The 24,614-nt window shown below is 35.6% G+C and overlaps 1 protein-coding gene across 1 annotated transcript in view; it reads right to left on the reverse strand.

Moving 5' to 3' along the window:
• Positions 1–12,078: 12,078 nt before the first annotated feature.
• Positions 12,079–24,614, reverse strand: part of LOC113240660 (fructose-bisphosphate aldolase-like) — a 40,456-nt gene continuing 27,920 nt past the window's right edge. The window contains exon 9 of the mRNA XM_026478022.1: positions 12,079–12,100. The gene's annotated coding sequence lies outside the window, so the exon portion shown is untranslated. The remainder of the gene's footprint in view (positions 12,101–24,614) is intronic.

A 24,614-nucleotide genomic window follows, 5' to 3' on the forward strand; every position in this document is an offset into this window, starting at 1 on the left:
TACTAGCTGTCACAATAATCGAGTGTAGTTTTGAATATCAAATGAAATTATCGACACATTGTACAATTCTCGAATAATTAATCAGGTAACACGGTAACCAAATCATGCGAAGTAATTGTATCCTTTATTGAGCTAGGTACAAATTAATTAACTACAATTTTGATTCTGTCTATCGAACGTTCTCAGAAATTTGATTTGGCTCAATATAGTTATGAATTAGTTACACGTGGCTGGATATTACTGGGTTAACTAAAGCATGAAGCTCATCTTTAACGTTTCTTTTTCTTTTATTTTCGATATTTCTTTTATTTTCAGACTATATTGACTTTGAATAGTAGGTATATCTTGACTGCACTATTAAAGTACCGACATGCTATGATAGCCGTTTTGACGTTTGTACGCTCATCAAGTTTCATATTTGTGATGTATACTGTATTAGTGAGTAGTTTGTTATAAATGTTTATGTGGGTATGCCTGTATGTGTCTCTCAGTCGTCCAATAAATATCATAGCGTGTACGTGGTTTTACTGGCTCCCTAATTTAGGTCTCGCGCACAGCCTAAATAGTCTAGATTTTTCAGTGGCGACGAGAATACGGACTTACAACACTGTGAGTGTCATAATAATTATAAAATTATGTCGGTCGGTGAAATTTCCGAGTTCAATGTTCGGTCGGACAATTTTGGCGGTTATACGTGGAACACTTTGAACAATACTTTATTGTGAATAATATTAAGGAAGAGTTGAGAGTGCCTACGTTAATCACAGTGATCGGTGCGGAATTTTATGAACTGTTATTAGATCTGTGTACTCCGGACAAACCTTCAAGTAAAAAGTTCGTAGAATTGACGAAGGTTTTAGGTATTTCATAACTACGTTGAAGGAGCTAATTGATGTACGCTGTTGTCAATAGTGACGTGCAGTAAAATTTATACAATGTATAATTTCACGACACAACTAGGCATTTGTTTCTCGAATTTTTAAAAATGAAGTGTAATACGAATTATAATTGTTTTTGTACGAGTATCTAGTAAGATTACATAAGATTACAGATGTATTTGACTAATTTATGTTATTATTGACTTTCATTCATTTTTGACATGCACATATTTTATGGAGGCTTAGAAATGTAAATTATATAAGTTTGACATTAACATGATTTTTCGCTTTATTTTTCACATTGTTAATTTTTACTAATTTTTATTATATTTTTTCTTTGCATGTTTACTAGTTTTGACAGTTTTTAATCGTAATATTTTGTACATTATGCGACCACCACTAATTATATTTGTATGTTTCGACGAAACTGGTTGTAGTAGCACTGTTAATGTATTGAACTGATCTAATGAACTTATTGTACCTACTTCCACAAATAAATCGATCTTTATCTTTATCTATATCTTTACGATCGTCACTTATGGGATTGCTAGCACAACTTCTATCTCCGGCAAACTCCCGTCAAAGCTCAATGCAAAACAAAGCAGTTTCGATTTGACGATGTATTAAGTAAAAACAATTATATTTTCGTTTTATTAAAACTTTTTAATCAGCTACCCCTTGCAATACTAGTTATAAATCTAAAAACTTATAGATCCGACTCGCTATTGATTATATTTTTTTCGATAATGAATTGAGATTTGACCTTAATATTGTAATCTGTTAAAACGGCCATCATAGCGTGCCGGAACTGTAGTGGCCGCGTAAAGATCTTCCCTCGAGGTACGAGATTTTAAGACCTGCTTATGTAATGATTACATACAATACTTTTTTATGAGTAAATAAAATCATGAAACAGAAGCAATATTTTTAATCTATCATTTGTTATAAATCCATGACAATAAACGCATTAAAAAAAATTTAATTTTAACTCATTTATTATGGTAGGCAAAGGTTCCACCATACAGCCTCTTTATATATTTAGACGAAAGCCAAACAAACACTACAAAATAAAAAGTCAAAGAGATTAGAAGTGGCCAAGTACGGTATATATTTTAACCAATATTTTTTTATAAAGAATTTATGGTCAGGTTGCAAGACTTTTATGCCAATCTAATCAATTAGGAGGCATTATAAACTTTGAGTATCGTCCTAATTGATATTTTAATTAGCAAAAATACGACGTTCTTTTTTTGAAACTCATTAGGTTCTGTGTACAGTAGGTGTACAGAACTTCAATTAAATTTTTTCAGCTCAGTGACGAATAACGTAGAAAATAGAATTTTGACCCAGAGCTAAAAAGAGCGCCTTTAGGACAATGGTTTATGAAATTTTAGTGGACAGTTTAAAGTACAGGAGTAAAAAAATATAGAATAGAATAAGCTTATGCACATAACAATAGTTATGCACACAAAATAAAAAACAGTGACAATACAAAAAATAAAACAGAGTTAAAGATATAATCGGCGGCTTTATCGCTAGACAGCGATCTCTTTCATGCAACCTTACAAATTATTACGGGGTTTTAGGCGAAAGGCAGTTAATAGGTGCACAAAGCAGTTAAACGATATACAAATTGATACATTCTTAAACACGTACTACGTACATACTATAACATACTTACACACTAAGAATTATAACGCATAGAAACCTAGTCCGCGCACGCTAAGTGAGGCAAATTGAAGCGCGCCAAAAGGGCCTACACGAGCGGGCGGGCCTTCAGTGCTCAAGGTCAACTTGCACCGCGAACAGATCAAGAATTTTAGCTAAAAATGACGAAATGTGCGGTATATGAGTGTAAAAATACGTCATACAAACATAAAATAGATACTAACATCATATTCCACAAGGAAGTAACGCGTTTCAACTTGTATTTTTATATAAATATTCACTAAAACCGAAAATTAACCTACTACTAAAACTAGCCTACATGAACTAGATTTTTGCCTCACTTGTGACAGTTCGTTTGATATGAAACTATCATTCTATGCGTTATTATTCTAAGCTTACACATTGATACATACCAAATATATAACTATATATGCATACAATATACAGAATATGCTTGTGATACTTATTATTATACAAACATACCTATACATTATTTTAATTTAGATTAAAATATATTCAAACTATTCTTTTTATCACAAAAATTAATTTGTTTATTAATTTATTAATTAAATTTAGATATTGCTGCTTGTGCGTTTCTTTTCTTTCTTGACGGCAATATATAGAAAATCTATAGTGTATTGCCTCAGTGAATAAATATTTGAATTAGAAAATTGAAGAAAACAATCTGCAAATTGGAAAAATAAGCACTAAAATATCCTCGAAAGCCTGAACTCCCTAACATTTAATGCAATTTGCTATTCCACCCATCTTTCTCAACAATATACAGAAATACCTAAAGTCTCGTTTAATATTTACAAACTTGTGTGTATTTGGAGACTTCCCGTTGAAATTCTCTATTTTCTTTTCTACCAGTATAAAGTAAGCTCCGACAAATAGCGTGTCCTTGTGACGTTTTTCTGTTTCAAATCAAATAAAATATTCAATCGAATAACCAAAACGAATCAAAAGAAGAAAACAAACATTAAAAAACTAAAAGAAAAAAAAACAAAAGGAATAATGACAAAAAAAATATCTCGAATTTATCAAACTCTAACAAAATTTAGAAAATAACTTAAAATCTTATTACCACAGACTTTCTCAATTATTTTCATGTAGTTTCTTGTGTTATTTGGGTCAGCCAAGCTTTCCCTAAATTTTCAAAGAAAATTATAAAATTTGCTAACATGTTTATAATTAATAAAATAAGAATTCCAATTCTTTTTATTCTAAATCGAATCCCTAAAGTTTATATACATTATATCGTCATGCCAGGTTGTTCTAGTTTGAACATCATGTATTAACAATAAAGCGCAATACCGTAACATAAATTAAACGTCACAAAAATGGCCTCATCATCAGGTTATACTCAGGCAACAAGTGCAATAATGAAACATAATTAACAGAAAGAGCTTCGTCGTCAAACAACGCACAAAGTTACTAAGAAAAATCTTTCATAATGTATTAATAATAAAAATTGTGTAAATAGTCTGTAACTTTTGTAAATATACTCTGCTAACCATCTGATTTTAACTTATCTCCTACTAAATTATCTCCTGCTTAGAGCCATACTACCCGCTACTCTCTCACTGTAGCGTCTGCTAGACCAGCAATGAGAATACCATTCCTGTACACATTGCACGAGGTGTACTTCCTTACCTCCTTCCCAACTTCCGTTTGTCACCTTAGTAGAAATCGTAGGGACGACTCTTGAGGTCACAACGTTAGGTTTAATAGGGTAGTTTTTTTTAACTTGACCTTACCGTAATTTCATGTACAGCAAGCGGTTGGTATTTGCTGCGTACAACACTACACTACATTGACAGACAAGCACTACCACATAATTACCTAACCGCACGTTGTTCGTTTTTGGTCCTTCGAGCCGTATATGAACCAACGACCTATGGATATAATAGAAAAATATATGCAAACTCTGTGTGAGTTTATAATCGTGAAGACTGATGCTAACAAAATTATTTAATTAAGCGCAAAAGAACTAAATAAAAGAATGATCAAAATGGGTTTTTTACAGCCTTACTTATGCTAAGTTCTAGTAGCGCAGTAGACACAGAGACAAGGTATAAGATTGGATTTTTCATAAATACTTACAAAAGTAACTTATCCCTAACCCTCGCTGAATATCTTAATTCGTTCATGGACAGTAAGAGCGATGTAACAATGGCGATGTCGGTGTGTTACGTCGTCACAAAGCTAGGGTTTCAACGCACCGAATACACGAGGAACGCGGTGTCGCAATGAAATACTTAGACTTAGACTAGACACTCTAGAACTCTATTCAATGCTCAAGTCAGGATTGCACTGGCAACACAAGCACTGGAAATACGACCCTAATGGCAGGGACTTGAGTATGATTTCGAGTGCTTTAAACCATACTCAAATCCTGACTTGAGCATTGAGTAGAGTTCTAGAATACGACCCTTAGACGCGGATTACACTACCCAATTTCAAGGGCCCTGCTACAAGGGTGAATGCGAGCTATTTATTACACTTCTCTGATAACGACTTTGGGAGCATAGTACGTGTTACTATCTGACGCCATCGAAGATGTTGTTTCTTATCGATTTTTTTGAATTTTGAAAATTTCAAGTAAAATTTAACGCCCTTAGCCCGTACATCTTTCTTCAATAGTCTTTGTGATATTTCTTCCATAACATGCATGACATGGCGCTAACAAACCAAAATGGCAGTGCGAACGAAACAGTATGCACTTTAACTACATGGATCTAAAAAACCAATTGCAGGTTTTGCAGTGTCATCTCCAAGTACTTTATGTGTAGTTACCGCTTACTGCTTCTCCCTAAAAGAAGTATTAACAACGTACTAATAAAATTAAATAATTTACACGCACGCATTTATGTAAATGAAACACAGAAATATTTCTGTCTCAATTTACATTACCTTCTTTAGATATTAGTTTTTTAGAAGTGAGAACAGACCAAAGTTATCTTTGATGTATATATATATATATATATATATATATACATTTATAGCTCAACACACTCCAGCCCCGATACACACATAGACATAAATAATACAAGTATAATATCATTGCACATAGATAACTACAAATTACACCCAAACCTATGACAGAAATGAATGTACCATACACATATTTCTCCGGCCTGGGAATCTAATCCCAGCACCTCTGCGTGGCATACGGCATGGTAATCGTTTGGCCACCGAGGCAGTTAATATAATAATATATATAATGAATGATCGCTATAATTTTGGATTGTTCTCGAAATTTTAACCGCTTTAAATCTAATATGTCAGAGGTCCACTTTCGGTTGTTTAAGTAGAAACCCAACAGAATTTACGAAGTCCCTCACACTGGATTTAAGGCTGCTAGAGTTACGGGACATCCAAACAAAGTGGTGGTTGTTTAGGACTCGAAGTTAATTGAATTGGTCTGGCACTGAATTTGACATGTGATAGGTATCGAGCGCCTGGAGATTTGAATCTGTACTCCATTTGAAACTGCATACTATACCGGGAAAGTCTACAAACCGAATGTCCTATTGAATTTAGAAGCTAACTACAAATTCTAACAGTGACATTTAACATCCGTTACCGTGAAAAGTGAATAAGCGAGATAATTGCAATCCACAGACGTTATTACTTAATTGCCAACCGAATGAATTGCTAATAAAAGGTTCCCACAGCAACGAATCCCTGGGATTATCCAAAATGCTTTTCATTGTACACAAGCACAAATATAAATGCAAACAAAACAAAAGTCTTCTAAGCAACTCCAGGGTGAAAGAATAAAATGAAAAAAGAATAAATAAAATGGTGCCATTAAAATTTATCTTATTTGTGTACACCTATTATAATATAGGTATATAGCCATGCATTGTGTAAATTAAAAAAGAAAACAAGTAGAGTTCCTCATTATATGCAATTTAATTATATTTTCCAATATAAAAACGCGTATAATCCTTTTTCAAATAATCATAAGACTCAATTTATATTGCAGCAGAACGGAATGGAAGCGAATTTTTATAACGATATTGTACATAGCATTATGAACTTTATGGTGAATTGTGCAACGTACAAACTAGATACGCGCATGCTCGAGAATGCATGCTCATTCCGCGGAAGATTTTGGCTCGTATCTAATTTGTACATTACACAATTGACCATAACATATCGTTACAAAAATTAGCTTCCATTCCGATCCGCCGCGATATAAGTTGAACCTAAGTCTTATTACATCATAAATACGAACAACTCGCAACCTATAATAAGGCCACATACTCAAAATAACAATTTATTAGGAGAGAGGTTTAAAGATTCTACAAATGAAATTGGTCGATAAACTGTCTTATGCGTAAATTGACGAGTTATAAAATTTCATATTTATATTATCTATTTTATAAACTTAGTGTTATTTTTATGATTTTCATATTTTATGGTAAAAGCACTTCTTACGTATGATCATATCGTGTGGCTTTATTATACCAACGGTATTTAACCAACTCAAGTTCTACAAAATTTAAATATTGACTCCATAAATTTCTTCGATTTGCTGTACTAAATTGTAGTAAAAAATTTTATCCCAGTTGTGTATACATTTGTTTTGAAACATAGAACAGAAATATTAGTATTTCCTTAAATTTTACATATAAATGCTTTTACGCGCTTTTTGTTTCACCCTGTATAGCAAAAACGAGTCTGATTACAATCGGACTTCAAATTACTTACAGATAAGTTTCTTAATGGCCGCTCACGAGATACAAGCAAATTCACATGAAAACGAGAGCAAAGAAGGCTTGCATTTATTATACTAAATGCTAAATCTGTATAATAAAGTTGAGTTAATTTCGAAATATTTTTTAAATCGTTGAAACTGTTACCATGCAGAGGTCACAGGTTCGATTGTCGTGCCGCGCCGGGAGAAACATTTATATGGCCTACAGTTATTTCTCTCGTGAATTTGGTTGTAATTTTTTTTTCTATAATTATTGAAATAACCTTTGTTAAATGCATAGCGGATTGGTATCTCGATTATGGGAGTATGATTGTGGAAATAGAAATTCAATGCTGAACATTTTTGGATTAGAAGGCTCTCTTGTTCAAACAACCACAATGTCAACAATAAACACGTCTACTATTTAATGACATTTTTTTAAATATCGAGTGAACTGTTCAATTTTATAGGTAATTAATGGCGCATGTGACGACCCGCGGTATGCAACGCGAGTGCACTGCGAGATTATGCGAATGTGTGCGACCGTCTCCGTACACCGTGCGCGGCGAGCGCTTACACATAAAAGCCACGCTGCTACGTTTGTATGGTACTAAGTGACGGGACGAACAAGTCGTGCGCCTGGTGATAAGCGACACGGCTGTCCATAACAATTGCAATGCCGCTCTGAGCTTTAAATCCTAAAGATCTGAGGGGCACTGCACTGCGCCCGTCACCCTGAGACATAAGTTGTCAAGTCCCATGTTCCTGTAATTTGACACCCTTACTGTTCAAAACCGGAACGCATTAATGCTCACATGCTTGGCAGGAGTAATAAGTAAGTTGTCAGAACTTTTCTTATTTCTTAAGAGTTTAAAATTGTTGTTTTCTGTGTTCCCTTATACATGAGATTTTGGGATTGTTCTCTCCCTTCAAAAATATTAAGAGTTATTTGATTTTAAACACCTTAGACCTTAATACCCGTTTCTAGATTTTAATTATTATTATGATCTCTTTTTATTAGTACTGTACTATACAGTTTATGACGTCCTGACTGAAGTGTTATTCTAAGTACGACTTAAGTTACGTGCCTAAATCGTACCAAACGAGCTTTTTGAAAATTTTGTCAATACCTGACTCAACAAACTTTTTTGGTATTTTCATTAAAACACATTGATAGTATAAATAAATAAATAAAGTTTTGTTTCATTTAAATAACCTTAAATATTACAGCGGTTTTTTCTTAGTGGGTACGACTAACGCAACCTTACCCTATTATGTAAATGAACGCTTACACAGTGAACATGGGTATTATTCTTGTAATAAGAGAGAATGACTATGAAAAACGTGTTAGATTTATTGCATGTATTTCTCATAATAAGCTACCCATTACGCATCCCATTCCCTCTTCACTGTACGCTAGACAGTGTACATCTATACGGTCTTTGAGGTCGTACAAATAGCTAAATAAACTTAGCGAGTATCTGTATGTATAGCACGAGAGCTGCATCCAAAGGGGATTTGAAAAACGATAGAGATTCATTCACCTGATGATGATGACAAATTAAACAATGCGGAAAACAAAACCTGTTTATAGGTACTTAGTTACGTTTACTTCTATTGCTCTATATTCGTTTATGTTTACCTCTAGTCTAGTCACACGCCACCGAAATTTATTGCTAACTAAATTTTCCCATCACATAATTTCACGAAATTCAGCCGTTAAGTGGCCAGCTCGATCATGTGATTTAACATTGCTGGATTATTTTTTATGGGGTTCTGTTCAAGACATAGTCTATACGGAGCCAATCGAATCGATTGCAGCCTTAAAACTCAAAATTCGTGACGTGATTAACGAAATAGACCCAACATTTTGTCAAAAAGTGATTAAAAACTTTGATGAAAGAATCGACATCGGTAACTGTGGTGGTGGACATTTATCAGATATTATTTTTCATTCATAATTGTTCTTGTTGAAAAACCCTTTACAACATAAAGCAGTAACTAAATGAATGGATCGCTATTGCAAAAGGTAGCATCATCAATTATTTTGTTATCATGAATGCTTTGCGAGTTCCGTAGCTGCGGGATAAAGGCCACCAATATTTATCTGTATTTTGGGAACAATGAAATATATGTATAAATGATTTATCGTAAAACATATTGTATTGCTCATATTATATACATTTATTTAAACAAGTTTTATTTTTGATCAATTGATCGGCGAGGTACAATTAAAAAACGTATTAAATTTACATTTTTGACTCGTCAATTCAAATTGAAAGATTCGAATTTTATGGCGTTGCAAACTTATCGAGCCATTCGAGATCTTAACTCAGAGCTTTAATGACTTTAACTGATTTAAAATACGATATATATACGAAAATACGATAGTCTCACCATTTAGGAGATCTATACATACTCCGCTGCGCTTACGCGCCTCCCCGATATGAAGTTACTGAAGTTCCACTCGTTATCCTGTTTTTCGCCATTACGCTCTTACTACTAAATACAGTTGTTATAACTGTGGAAGTGGATACTGAGAAATCTATTGGAGTGAACGTGCTATGTGACGTGCGTGTGACGCGCCACCAAAACTACTGAAAGCGATGCTCAAGATATTACAAAACACCACCTGTGGAAACATCTTACCTGTGAACGGAACTGTACCAGTATTAATACTCCTGCTGCTCCTCTATTCTTGCCCTCTAAGTCTTGAGGGCAGAGGCCTCCTCCAACTCTGTGCCTCCATCTTCTCCTATCTTCACTTATACAATGCACCGCTAACACTTTCACATTCTTTTTTAAATATATAAAATTATTACTTACTTTGTTATTCTCCAATCCATTAAATTCGTAATTCTTTGCTCTTTCAAAACCGTCGTAACAGGATAATGTGTCCACATTAGAGATTTACCCGAAGGAAGAGCAAAATTGTAGGGACTTTTATAAATTCTAACCTTAAAATTACAAGGGACCAAAACTCAAACTCCATCCAAATTACAAACTCCACAAAGAACGAATTAGTGAGTTTGCATAATTTCCATCCGAAAAAGAGTTCTTTATGAAATATTCAACAGAGCACTTTTAATTACGTATTCCGGTGAAAATTTTCTCTTAACGAACATTATTAAAAAACTTTTTTGTGACTGGGTTGAAAACAAAGTTAAGATATTAATAATTCATTTTAGGGTTACAAGGAAAAAATAAATCAAGGTGTTTCAAAATTAAATTTACCTACAAAAAAAATGTACAATCTCGCCACCAAAACTTAGTAGCACATAGAATTGGCAGTCAGCTTTCGATTCCCGGATCGGGAGAAATATTTGTAAGGCCTACATTTATTTCTCTCGTGAGCTTGGGTGTAATTTGTGGTTGTCTACATGTGTGTCCATGGCACCCGCGACACAGGGTATCCCTAGTGCGGGGCTATGTTGAGTGTGTACGTTATTATTATTAATAATTTGGAAAAGTTTATATCTGTTATGTTTAATTATTACAGTAAAGGAAAATTTGTCAGAATAACCACGTTGGCATCCACATTAGTCGTGTCAATAAAAGTTGCAATCTAGGACCTTAGGTGCAACTGCTTATTTTCTGGATGATTTAAGTACTTTCTTTGAAAGAAGATCCCGTGCAGTCAAGAAAGAGAACACATAAGATCACTGTTGATTTAAGCATGAAACACACAGGACGGGTGCCAGTCGGGTGCGCGTCGAACCGGGAGTACGTCACTCGCCCATGCGTAGAGTGTTGTCGTCTATATTAATACATGGAGATTTCGATAAAACGTATTATAACGACCTTCTTGAGCTTGAAAACAGTTGTCCTATGTGACCAACGGGCGAGGAGACACAAATTCTGAAATTGGGGAGTGTGTATGGATTGTATGGAATGTACTCCTAAGCTTCAATCTACGTAACCAAGATAGTTGCTAAGGCCGTAAGAAGGTCAGCGGTTTATTTTGTTACTTTCTTGGTACATTTTATTTACTTTGAATAGCCCTTGGCATATCTAGCACCACTAAGAAATACAGTAGGATTGAAAAAAAGGTTCATTTGATTTTTAGTAGAGATATTTCAATGAAATTTTTCTCTCCCGTATTCCGTAATAAGTAATAAATAATAAATTCTATAATAATCTATAATAATAATAATAATAATAAATTCAAAATTAATTTTTTAGGCCTTGGGAGAGGCGAGAGTTTAAAATAAATACGAAAATAATAATAATAAAGTAATAATATAAATAAATCTATAATAATAATAAAGTCTTAAATAATAAATGAGCTTATTTGACAGTAAGAGAATGTATTTTTAACGGACTTCAAAAAAAGGAGAAGGTTCTCATTTCGACAATATTTTTTTTGTATGTATGTTACGCGACAGCAAAATAAAATTTGTGAACCAACTTTGATGATTCTTTTTTTGTTGAAAAGAGGGTACTTCAGTATTGGTCCCATTTAAATTTGAAGGAAATATTCATCCTCTAAGGGTGGCAAACTAGGGGATGAATCCGGCTTCGCGCACTTTCTGATAACCAATTTCTTTAATTCCACGAATTTTTGAGGTCGTCCTTTTTATAAAAAAAATGTATTTCTAAATTTCTAAACATTCTTCAAGTGCTTGTAATTTGTAGTGCGTGCAATGAACTTCTACGCGTCTACCTCAGATGCTTCAAAGCCTACGCAAACACGATATCATTTCGCCAAAAACCTTCTTTCAACATTACGCTAAACAATAAGAACGCATTTATTCGACTCGAATGTCATCGCGCCAACCCCGCGCGGTCGCTGAGCGGTCGCCGTGCGAAGTCCGCGTAGCCGCCGAGCAGCGACCGCGTGCGTTAACTGTCATGGCAAAATACGCTCTTTTTACTTAGCTTTTACGTTTTAACTTAAATAAGCTTCTCGGCCACGCGGGCGAGTCTGGCTTGAATTTGGCCTACGCGGCGCCCCAAGCGGCGACCTCGCGGTTGTATTATTCAGAGTAATTTAAATGTTGTTGCCTAGTAAATAGAATTCAGATTCGCCATTAATGTTTATGAAGGCGTGGTAACGGTCGACGCGTTTTGTAATATTTACATAAAAATCGAACACTACAAAATTCCTTGCCTTCAGCATGTCGTGTCTGACGCTCTCCCTACTGAACTAACGAACGGAACGAACCAGTAGGGCTAGCACGACAAGGCGCAACTTGCGCGAGAGCAACATAATATGCGAGATCTCTATGTGATAATAGCAGTATCTCGTAGGTACTTTATATCGCTTTCGCGCTAGATGCGCCGTGCCGTGCTAACCCTACAGCAGTCCTTACGGTCAGATGCAGAACTTTCTATGTGCTTGCAGATCTTTTGTTTTCGGTTTTTAACGGCTTTTCGTGCCGTAACACCGTCTGTGAGAAATCTATAAAGTAATAAAAAGAATGTTGATCAAGTAGACACGAATTTACAATGTGCAAACCCATCTTCTTTTCCTCAATTGTACATAACTCCACTTCTGTGGCTATCAAATAATTTTTCAAGATCCTGCCGGCCCAGACCAAAGTGACGTGTACAAATGACGTGCTGGTTGTCCCGCCCACATCTAATCATTTGTAAAGGGTGGTCGTTAGTCACAATACTTTTAGACGAAGGCCTTTTCTTATCGGAGTTAGACCAAAAATAATATAACATAGTGGCTGCATGGTCCTTATGTGTGTTTCAGGCAAAACAACGTGTTAAATACGCGACAGGTTCTCTTCGCTAAAACTTATTTCATGATTGTACAACCAATTACTGAACATAAAATAAAGAATGAGAGTAATTTCATTAAATAAAAAGAAAAAAGAATCACAGTACTTAAACGTCATAATAAATATTCATAACAAATAATATGGATTTATGGACAGGCGTATCGCATTACCACCGGGCCCACAACTTGTACGTCCCGTCATTTGGTATTATAAAAAAAAACCCGGAAGGTAGACTCGTTATCTACCAAATCAGTACATCTCAAAAGCCAAAATCCCGTTTCTGAATCAAAATGACAAAGTATTATTGGTGACTGAAGCATAGCTCTTCTCAGTCCCGCTGTGGTGACGATGCATTAGCTGACCAAAATTCATGGCCCGCTTGCAACGTGCGGGTCAGACGTGATTAAGCATGCGGTTTTCCTGATTTACAACATACTAAGAGGCGTTACAGAGATACCATACTTGTATCTACGTAGAATAAAATCTGGCTCTACAAGGAAAGAAAAAATTACATTTTTATTAAAGAAAAATCTGAAAAGTTCGTGACATTACTGTATTTTATTTGTTTAGATGTTACGCGATTCTTGTTCGTGAGTTTGTGAGTTCTTGTGAGTTCTTCTTTTTATTGGAAAATGGATACCTCAGTATTGGTCCCATTTAATTTGAAGAAAATATCCCACGTTTAAAGGTGGCAAGCTAGGAGATGAATCCGTTTTCGCGCACTTTCCGGAAACCGATTTCAATAAAACTTGGCAAATAGGTGTAATTCCATGGACTTTTGAGGTCGGTTTTTTTAGTACTCTATACTGAGATTATTATTAAGGAGTTAGTTGCAGTATTTATTATTTTTTGTAGTAGTAGTAGTCTGATAAAAGTATTTAAACGGAAATTGCGTTTTTTTTTTGTATTATTCTAGAAAATAAATTGTGATTTATAAAACTTTTCGCTTTTGTTTAAACCAGATTGAAGGTAGCCAATGCTTTGCTGCTGCCCGACATTGGGGAGCCTTTATCTAAACGGTAGCGGTGGCTAAGGTAGGTAGTAAAATATATATACATATATATCCTTCAACTAAAAAAACAGAACACGATTAACCAGATTTAAATTGGTTTATTCCGCTCAATGTCAAAATACAATCTTTTTGTAAGCCCTGAGTTGCCAATTACAAAAACAGTTATTCTTCTGCAAATAACTCATACAATGTTTACCACATTGCGTTTAGTAGCAGTAGAGCTCCTTGTGAAAGAGTTCGTCTAGGGAAGTACTGCAACCTTACCTATTTCTGCCGCTAAGCAGTAATATCAAAATTAATGTGTTCCGGTTTTGAAGAGTAATGGTACTGGTGAAATTACAGGCACATAGGACTTGTCAACGTATGTGTCTGGGTGACGGACGCAGTGGCAGTGCCCCTCAGATCTTTGCGATTTAAAGCTCTGAGTGGCACTGCAACTGTTATGGACAGGCGTGTAGCTTACCATCACGCGCACGACTTGTTCATCCCGTCATTAGATATTATAAAAAAAACCATATTACAAATACAAAAAACAGTTCTAATTAGAGATAAGGGTTAATGGTATTACAAAGTAAATTAGGCATGAGTATGGAAGCTAGATGGGTATATCGTACATGGCTATCGTAAACAAGATGCTATAATACGATAATAGGTAATAAAGCTTACAATAGAATACAACCTGCCAACCAATCTTTATTTATTATTAACATTGATATGTTCAACTCTAACTGCGTTGTGTGCATCACTTTTGTTGTGAGGCACATCGACTACAATATATATATATATATATATATATACATAGAGAGTATAATGGTTTTTAATGAAAAAAAACTTGAACAGGAAATGTCATGATTATGTTCATTTAGTTCTTTTTTGTTTGTAATCATAGGGTTTCCTATTTTTCGTAGTCTATATAATTTATGATAAAGAAATTTATATGCGTTATTTCCAAGGCAAATGTACGTTTGAAAAGAGCTTATCGTTATGCAAATGCGGTTATTTTAGTTAATTATCATCATAATCATAATAGTTTATTGACAACAAATAAGTTCCAGGCAGGGCTTGGAATACCGGAATTTTCAGCAACCGGTATTTTCAGCTAACTCTGCTACAGTACCCTACCAGTAGTTTGTTCAGCAACCCATGCACTTAATTCAATATAATCATACACATGATTACTTTTTTCGTTAAATCGCTTAATTTCACGAGGGTAAACGTTAATGCAATGCAGACAATACCTGTGCGCGACACGCCGGCATAGTAGCCAAATGTAGCGAACTGACATTGTCGCGGGAACCGCTATTGAGTACCGGTACCTTTATTTAGGTATCGAAATGGGAAAAACTTGTATAATACACGTATTTTTAGTACCGGTAACAATCTTTGATGGTTACAGTTCATAGAATTTTTAAAGAAAAACGATATTAATTATCTCATCACATATCTTCGACAACAGTTTATACTTCTTCTGTAAGGAGAAGATTTAGACTACGGTCCAAGACTCTAGCCCCAGCGGGTTGGTAGCTTCACACGTTTTCCTATGATTGTGAACCGTCTTCGACATGTTAAGTTTTTTATTAGACAATGGATTGAAATATACAGGTAAGATACTTACAATAAAAGCATAAATACTAGAAAAAACTTTCAGGCGTACGAACCGCTAGATTGGTTCACTTTAGCTATTTTCACAACTTAATAACACACGGCATTTTGCTTTGGAGTAAAGCCACGTAAAGCCGCCGACGTTAATAAAATCTTTGTCCTGCAAAAACATGCGGTTAAGGCAATTTAAAATCTGGGCCTCAGTTTCTTTGAGAGAGATATTTAAATAACATTCTTACCCAGAAGTGATAAATGTAATATTAACACGAGGAATAATAATCTCAGTACAGAGTACTAAAAAAACCGACCTTAAAAGTACGTGGAATTACGTCTATTTGCTAAGTTTTATTGAAATATCCTCTAGTTCGCCACTATACAGGACTTGACACTGGAGATCCAACAAAAAAGAATCATGAAAATCGGTTCACAAATACCGGAGTTATCGCGTAACATACATACAAAAAAGAGCATACAGTCGAATTGAAAACCCCCTCCTTTTTTGAAGTTGGTTAAAAAATAAACTGTATGTTCTTGACAGTCCTCGTCACAAAGTCACGAATTCATTATACACTTCTATGATTAGATTCCAGTTGATATGCCAAATTTGCAAATTACAATGTTTAAAACTATATGCACTATATTAAGATTGCTTATTTATATATATTAAGATTCTAGATTAAGATTGCTATACATACACTATATATACATATATATAGAGGAGGTTCTCAATTCGACTGTATGTTTTTATTTATTTGTTTTTTTTTTGTATGTATGTTACGCGATAACTCCGGTATTTGTGAAGCGATTTTCATGATTCTTTTTTTGTTGGAAAGGGGGTACTTTCATAGTGGTCCCATTTCATTTTGAACGAAATCATCTACCTCTGAGGATGGCTGTTCACGTATGAAGATTCATTTTTATAAATAGCGCTAAATTTTCTTAAGGAGCAATTATTTTAATGGTTGATTTTGCTAATTCTCCAATTCAAGGCGTTTTTCTCTCAATATTCTTTGAGTAGTGAGAACCGATTTTTTATTACCTCCAGCGTCAAGTTCTGTACAGTGGCGAATTTAAGGATATGTCAATAAAACTTAGCAAATAAACGTAATGCCACGTACTTTTGAGGTCGGTTTTTTTAGTACTCTATACTGATATGACACCAACTGATAGGATGAACAATGCGCTTGTCCGTGAGCGCCTTAGAGCACTACATCCGATACGTATTCTTTCCGAATCCGAGATTGTACAAATCTAGGAAGCTCCGAGCCATTTCGGATGTCGCTTGTGGTTACACGCGGCGATGCAAATGCGCGACTGATACAAACGCGCGCTTGTATCGCGTTTGCATCGCTGCCTGCTCAAAATCGCGAGCGTGTGTAAAGGTAGACGATTAGCTACTGCATCGCAATGTATCGCATTTGCATCACTGCTCGTCATTTCTCGGATTCGGAACTAGGGGGTCTACTCTCGATCTCCGTCCGACAGCAGTGCGAAACAATTACTGCCAAATAAGCAATACTTGACCAAATGAAAAGACGCGTGATGCGAATGAAGCTTCATACTGGATACTTGTCTTTTAATTTTGTTGCAGTCGAACTTTAAATCGCATAAATCTGAGGGACACTGCCACTGCACCCGTCACCCTGAGATATAAATTGACAAGACCCACGTGTTTGTAATTTCACCAGCCCCCTCCTACCCTTTAAAACGCAGCGCAGCAATGCTCACTACCGTTTGGCGGCAGAAATAGGTAAGGTGTTTGTACTTCCCTGGACGAACCCTTTAACAAAGTTCTCTACTGCTAGTAAATAACTGTAAGCGTCACTATAATCGAGTATAGAGAGGTAGAATGTCGTGATATTGTCTGTTTTAATCGATAAAAGTAGATTCAGTCGATCCGCTATTTTAAAATTCCAAGATGGGATACAAAATTTTTTAATCGCTAATAAAAAAAATGTTTAAAATTTCCCTTACAAAGAACAAGAAAGAAATTTCTACGAAAAATGAAGTGAAGTACATACTTATCAATGTTAAGCTTTCCTGTAGCATTTCCTTTACAAAACCTTTCAGGTCTCTATTGTAGTCGCCATATTTTTCAACAAAAGTAATGCATACAACATAGTCTAGAGAGCTTAGCATTGATGTTAATAAAATTAAAGGTTATATATAAGTTGTTAGGTCGTATTTACTTTTACATACGTTAGGTTCCATTTTCACAAACGTTCCGTTCGTAGTAAGAGCATAGTGTTGGAACACGATGTTCTAGCATAATTTAAAAAAAAAATTGTTTAGCTGCAAACATCGAAAGAAACTCGAGAAGTTGCTCTTTGTGAATACACATTTAAATATTTATTTCAAATATATCAAGATAAAGTGGTTAAACGGGCTACTACCATGGATTTTTGTCATCCAATTACGCAGAAGCTGTATAATAAACCTTTACTTCTAAATCTTCATAGATTGTGTTCTATTATATTTTTTTTAAATCTCGCAAATTGCAAATTTTGTATATCAACCGGAATCTTATTATTAATAAGAATAGAAGCGTGTACACTGCCCCTTCTATAAATTCGTGGTGGCTATGTTTATCACAATTTTTCATAAAAAAAATTGTATTCTTCTTCTCATAACTTGTAACAGTCATAAATATACTGCGACACCAGAGTAAGAATATTAATTTCTTTAAATTTCTCTTTTCTTTATAAGTAAATAAATGCGCACGCATTTGGCCTCCATCTCACCTAATAGAAAGCGACATCTCACCTCATGGTCGACGATGTAGCGTACATACTTAAATAGTGTATATTCACTCTCACTTGAAAAAGCCCAAGTCATAGCGTTCGCGGAACAAATACGCCATATAAACATGGATGCAAAACGCTTCGTGTGAATCTTTGGACTTTTCACAACATGTAGTCCCACGATGATGAAATAGGGAAGGCGGATTTAAATCATGCAATCGCGGAGAGTATGCCATAGCATACTCTCCGTGATATATCCTGTAGAATACTTATAAGCAAGCAATTTACTCTCTCAATTCTGTCAATTTCCTCATTACATCGCTCTCTCTACAAAATTAATTTAGTCAAAGGTTATAACTGGGTCAATCCTTAAGAACGTACCCGTCGTCGTATATGATACAAAGAAAGACCATTCAGGTCTTTGTTAGCGGGTGTGAAAAGCATGATGGCAATAGATAGTACTTAGAACACTGGTCCGTTCAATGACCCCGTGGAGGGTGCACGACTATCGAGCGAGCAAATAAGTTTTATTAGGTATATTGATATCGAAAAAGTACGTTTGAAATTTCATGGTGTGGTTCTAACCATACTGAAGTACGCTCCAATCGCACCAATCACGAATTCCCTGTATTGTGCGTACCAGAGCCAAACGCACACACTCAACATAACCCCGTACTAGGGAAACCCTGTGTCGCGGTTGACATAGACACACACACATAGACAACCACAAATTACACCCAAACTCGCGAGATAAATAAATGTAAGCCATACAAATATTTCCCCCGGCCCGGCAATCGAACCTGGGTAGGGGAACGCAGAGGTTTGCGTGACAGTCCGGTATGGTAACCGTTCGGTCGCGGAGGCAGTTCAAGGTTCTCAGAACACCCAGGCTGGTATAAACTTAGAAAAGATTGGTTCCTAAACATTTTTGTTTTTTTTTGTGTCTGTGTGAACAAGTGACGTGACACACACCTACAGTTTTGCAGTGTCACTCAGAGCACGCAATTTTGAATGACAAAGATCTGCGAAGCACTGCCATTGTGCCCTGAGACATAAGTTGACGTCTCATGTGTCTGTAATTTTACCAGCACCCTGACCCTATAAAACCGGAACGCAGTAATGTTCACACATTAAAATGAACTATAGTGTTAACCTGAACTACGAAGATTGACATTTTCGTAGTCAACGTAGTAATTCTTTTTGGACGACAGAATTCTATAATATCCTTTTGTTTTTCCACCATCTTTTGAATAGACACAAACAATCAACTGAATAAATTGTTCTTACTCCAGCCAATGTGAGTCCAAAGTCTATTCCAAGTCTTCCAGATCGACTGAAGATTACTTTTTTGATATAATTAACTTTGAAAATAGCTGCATAATCAAATAAAATACAATAAAGAACCAACCTGTATGTGTACTTTAACTAGTTTAACTCAATATCTGACAGCCAAGTAGTAACATAGTTTATAACAACAGGCGAAGTCGAAAGACAAACTTCTGTAAACCCATGTTAGTTCGCAACTAAGCGAAACTGCAGCTGCGCTATCAGTTGTGGTCACTTTGTGCACGCGAAACAGGCTGTAATGTATTTAAAGGAGCAATGAATAGAGCTTACAATGTATTTATGGACTGGGTATCTTATTATTATCATCAATTTACCACAAGGATTCTTCTTTACTTACGTTTAACAAAGTCCAATATGATCTCCTTTGGCTTATCGTTTTGTCATGTGAATGTGTGGGAGATATTATATTTGACAGAATAATTAAAACATCTGCGACATCTGGTTTAATTACCGTCTTCTTTATCATTTCATTTCATCACTTCGACATTGTTTATTTCTTTCCTGATACGTGTCACCAATTCTTTTCTTTTTGTATAGAGTCCATTGTACAAATTCATATTTTGTAATACTTGTAATTATTTAATGGTACAATCTTGTCTGTTAATAATTTAATGCGTTTTTGTAAGATTTCTATAAGACTATATGTTTTCTTAAACACATAAATAAAAAAAAATATTTTACATTAGCGGGGACTAATTGCCATTATAAAGTAATTACACTTAACTCGTTCATGGATGGTATCGGCGTTTTCAATACAATTAAATATCAAAAAATATAATAAACGGCACAGGGCACAACGTATCGTAACGTGTAGGACCGTTTGCCGCGTAATGCTTTTCCATAAAGAAGTATCAATAACAAAGTAAATAAATATTAGACAACGCCACATACGTTGCTCTAATCAGAAAGTAATAATTACATAAAAATAGTAACACGTTACATGGCATGGATTACAATTAAACAGAAGGTCTACACTCGTCCTCCGTGCGACTTATGTTCAAAACAATTACTGCCAAATACATTGACTTACAAATAAATGGACGACGGGTCTAATACAAATACCACGAAAAAAATGTCCCAAGTCAACCTATTCGAAATTTAAATTGTAATGTCATCGCAGTATCGCGCTGTCAGTAGAACAAATGAAGACTAAAGCGGAGTTTGGCGCACTGTATACGATTTTAGCGCCTTACAAGTGCGGACACTTTTTAGCGCGGACCCGACGTCCATTTAATTGTAAGTCAATGGCCAAATAAATAATACTCGACAATGTCAAGTATGAACCTTCATGCGTCCTCTAATTTGGTGGAGAATTACTTATTTGACATTATTTGTTTCAGACAGATATCGGACGGGGAACGAGAGTACAGGGCCTGGTTTTGTGTCTAAAGTGAAGGCGATACTTTCACCCCTGAAGTAGGTGGTAACCTGTGTCGCAGGGGTTTGAGTTCATCGGCCCACAATGTTAAACAAAATATAAGTAACTGAAGAAATCGGAAACAACGTCGGTACCACAATAACCCAGACCCGAGACAATATAAAAACAATATGTTGACCATACAAATATTTCGCCCGGCCCGGAATCGAACTTAGGGCGTGGTCGACCAGCACGGTAACTGTTCGGCCACGGAGGCAGTTAAAATTGAATCAACATAAGCACTACGGCACAGAAAAACAGTGATATTCTTGCATGCAGTAAGTACTATTTAAGTGCAAATGCCATTAATTAATTTCCACATTTAACGAACAAAATATATGAAGAGAAATTTATAAAAAAGAGAATTACACAAAAACTATTCAGAAATTAAACAAATAATAAGAACAAAAACAAAAATACGATACAAAATATACGAAAGTAACGGAAGATTTTGAGAGAAATTCAAGAACGTAAAACCACGAACCTAACCCTCCAACGATAGTTAACATGTGATTAAACGTGAAAAGTCAAATAATTATACCAAAACTTTTACAATTTCTGCACTGAAAATAAAGGGATACACAGGGAAACAAGATACAATTTAGTGTGATAATGTAACTTTTTTCCATCTAAGCCTATCAAGCATAATGATGAAGCAACAAGTACAATGATTGTAACAACAAGCACAATGATTGCAACGACAAGTACAATGATTGCAACAACAAACACAATTAATTATTTCCTAAATATTAAATAAACCCTATCTTCAACACTTGTTCTTCAAAGAAAAATTAAATAAACGCGCAATCTACAAAAGAGTAAAAAGCCCATATTTCTATTACATCACTGTTAACATGGTTTATCCATTATCCATTTTTGCGTTTGGCTGCGTTTATGTACCCTAACTTTACTTTTACAATATTATAATTCGGTACGAAACGATCTTATGTAACACAAAATAGCTCATTCGTTGTGAATTTCCTTTCTGATGGTTCTTAATTGGCAAGCAATGTTTTTCGTTAATAAATAGCTATTGTAATAATCTCAGTACAGAGTAATAAAATAACCGACCTCAAAAGTACGTGGAATTACGTCTATTTGCTAAGTTTTATTGAAATATCCCCTAGTTCGCCACTATACAGGACTTGACTCTGGAGATAATAAAAATCGGTTCTCACTACTCAAAGCATATTGAGAGAAAAACGCCTGGAATTGGAGAAATAGCAAAATCAACCATTAAAATAATTGCTCCTAAATTAAAGTTTAGGCGCTATTTACAAAATCGAATCTTCATGCGTGAACCCTTAGAGGTGGATGATTTTCTTCAAAATGAAATGGGACCACTATGGAAGTACCCCCTTTCCAACAAAAAAAGAATCATGAAAATCGGTTCATAAATACCGGAGTTATCGCGTAACATACATACAAAAAAAGAACATACAGTCGAATTGAGAACCTCCTCCTTTTTCGAAGTCGGTTAAAAATACAAAACTAAATTCAATCGCAATAGAAAAGTACACGGAAATTGATATTACAATTTGACCTGCGTACAATACAGTGGTCAATTAGTATAATAATAATATTTAGTAGCTACTGCTCCTTGTGAAAGAGTTCATCTAGGGAAGTACTTGCCACGTTACCTAATTCAGCCGCCAAGCAGTAATGTCAGCATTACTGTGTTCGGGTTTTGAAGGGTAAGTGAAATTAAAGGCACATCTCATCATCAGCCTATCGCAGTCCACTGCTGCACATAGGCCTCCACCAATGTGCGCCATTTCACCCGGTCCTCAGCTTGTCGCATCTATTTCCCGCCAGCAACCTTTCGCAGGTCTTCACTCCACCTGCCTGGAGGGCGTCCTACACTACGTTTGCCGAGTCGCGGCCTCCACTCTAGAACTCGTTTTCCCCATCGGTAATCGGTTCTTCGACAGATATGACCAGCCCTCTACCACTTCAGCTTGGTTATTGCACGAGCTATGTCGGTGACCTTGGTTCTCTGTCGGATAACCTCATTACGAATTTTATCCTTCAGAGAAACTCCGAGCATAGCCCGTTCCATAGCTTGCTGAGCGACTTAAAATTGGTGGACCAGCTGTACCGTGAGTGTCCACGTTTCGGCTCCGCAAATCATCATAAAGGCACATAAGAACTTTATATAAGATAAGACTTTTCAACTTTATGTCTTAGGGCGACGAGTGCAGTGGCAGTGCCCCTCAGATCTTTGCTATGTAAAGCTCTGAGTGGCACTGCAACTGTTATGGATAGGCGAGTAGCTTACTATCAGGCGCACGACTTGTTCGTCCCGTCACTTGATATTATTAAAAAAAATTCATATAATTTTTGAGATTACAGTCTGGCAATTGTTTCAGTCAAATTTCAGTACAATTCATTACCTTGTTTTTACCAGACTGCCTCAGTTGAAGAAAAATGTATTTCGGGTGCAAATTACATATACGTCTATTTGATGAATCCTTTGGTTTATCATGTAGTCTTGATATATTTAAAAAAAAAAAGGGAGTACGAGTAATAAGTTAGAAGCCTTCGTGTGTGTCTGAGTGTTGGATACCACAGCGTAACTCCCAAATGGATGAACTGATCTCAGAGCAACTTTTTTTTACTTGAAGGCTTTTTTTATGATATCAAGAAGTGAGTGTGAACAAGTCCAATCCAAGTGCAGTCAAGAATAGCTGGTGTAAGTTGTAAAGTAATACTCACATTACTGCTTGGCGGCAGAAATATGTAGGTATACTGGCAGTATTTCCCTGGATTGACTCTTTCACAAGGAGTTCTAACGCTAACTACTAAAAGTTGTAAGTAAAGCCTTCGTCTGGACGTTGCATCCAAGAGCACAAGTCGCACTTGTGAGTTCGTAAAGTCTCTTTGTTATTTAGCAGTTTAAGGCGAGGCATTTCGCTGCTCTGTTGCATTAGACTGATAGATCAATTTTTTTAAATAAATAAATAAATAAATAATACCCGGGCATCCACTCCGGGCCACACACACAAACCAAGAACAAATAGACTCAGAAAAAAATTACAAAGGTTTTCCCAAATTGGATCTACCGAAAATGGACATTGCATACCGTTGGGTCACGAGATAGAAATACTTAATAAAAAACTTAAATACTTAACAATGGCCGTCCTCTGTACATGAAAGACGTACCGATAAGAAGAAGTACCTTAAACTGGCGCGACATGAGAACCTAAGTTATACATTGCATGGCCCGTGGCGGCACAAGCTACTGACAATAGGATGCGCCCTGAAGCTTTACTCTTTTGTTATTTTGCATTCAAAGAAAATTTATTATCAATTCGTTCTATTTTGTTAAATTTTTCAACGAAGCCGCGCGGCGTATATTCTTTTTCATTTTTCTTTTAGAAAAATGAAACCTTATCTTACTGAATATAATTGAAGTATTGCTCGTTCTAATGAAGGTTGTTTATTAATTGCAATTTGTAGTGCATTTTTATCGATTCGCGCTTAGTCTCTTGTGAGACAGTGGTCGTCACGAT

The sequence above is a fragment of the Hyposmocoma kahamanoa genome, unplaced genomic scaffold, assembly GCF_003589595.1.
Source record: "Hyposmocoma kahamanoa isolate Upper Pololo Valley unplaced genomic scaffold, ASM358959v1 160, whole genome shotgun sequence".
In the NCBI taxonomy this organism is placed as follows: domain Eukaryota; kingdom Metazoa; phylum Arthropoda; class Insecta; order Lepidoptera; family Cosmopterigidae; genus Hyposmocoma; species Hyposmocoma kahamanoa.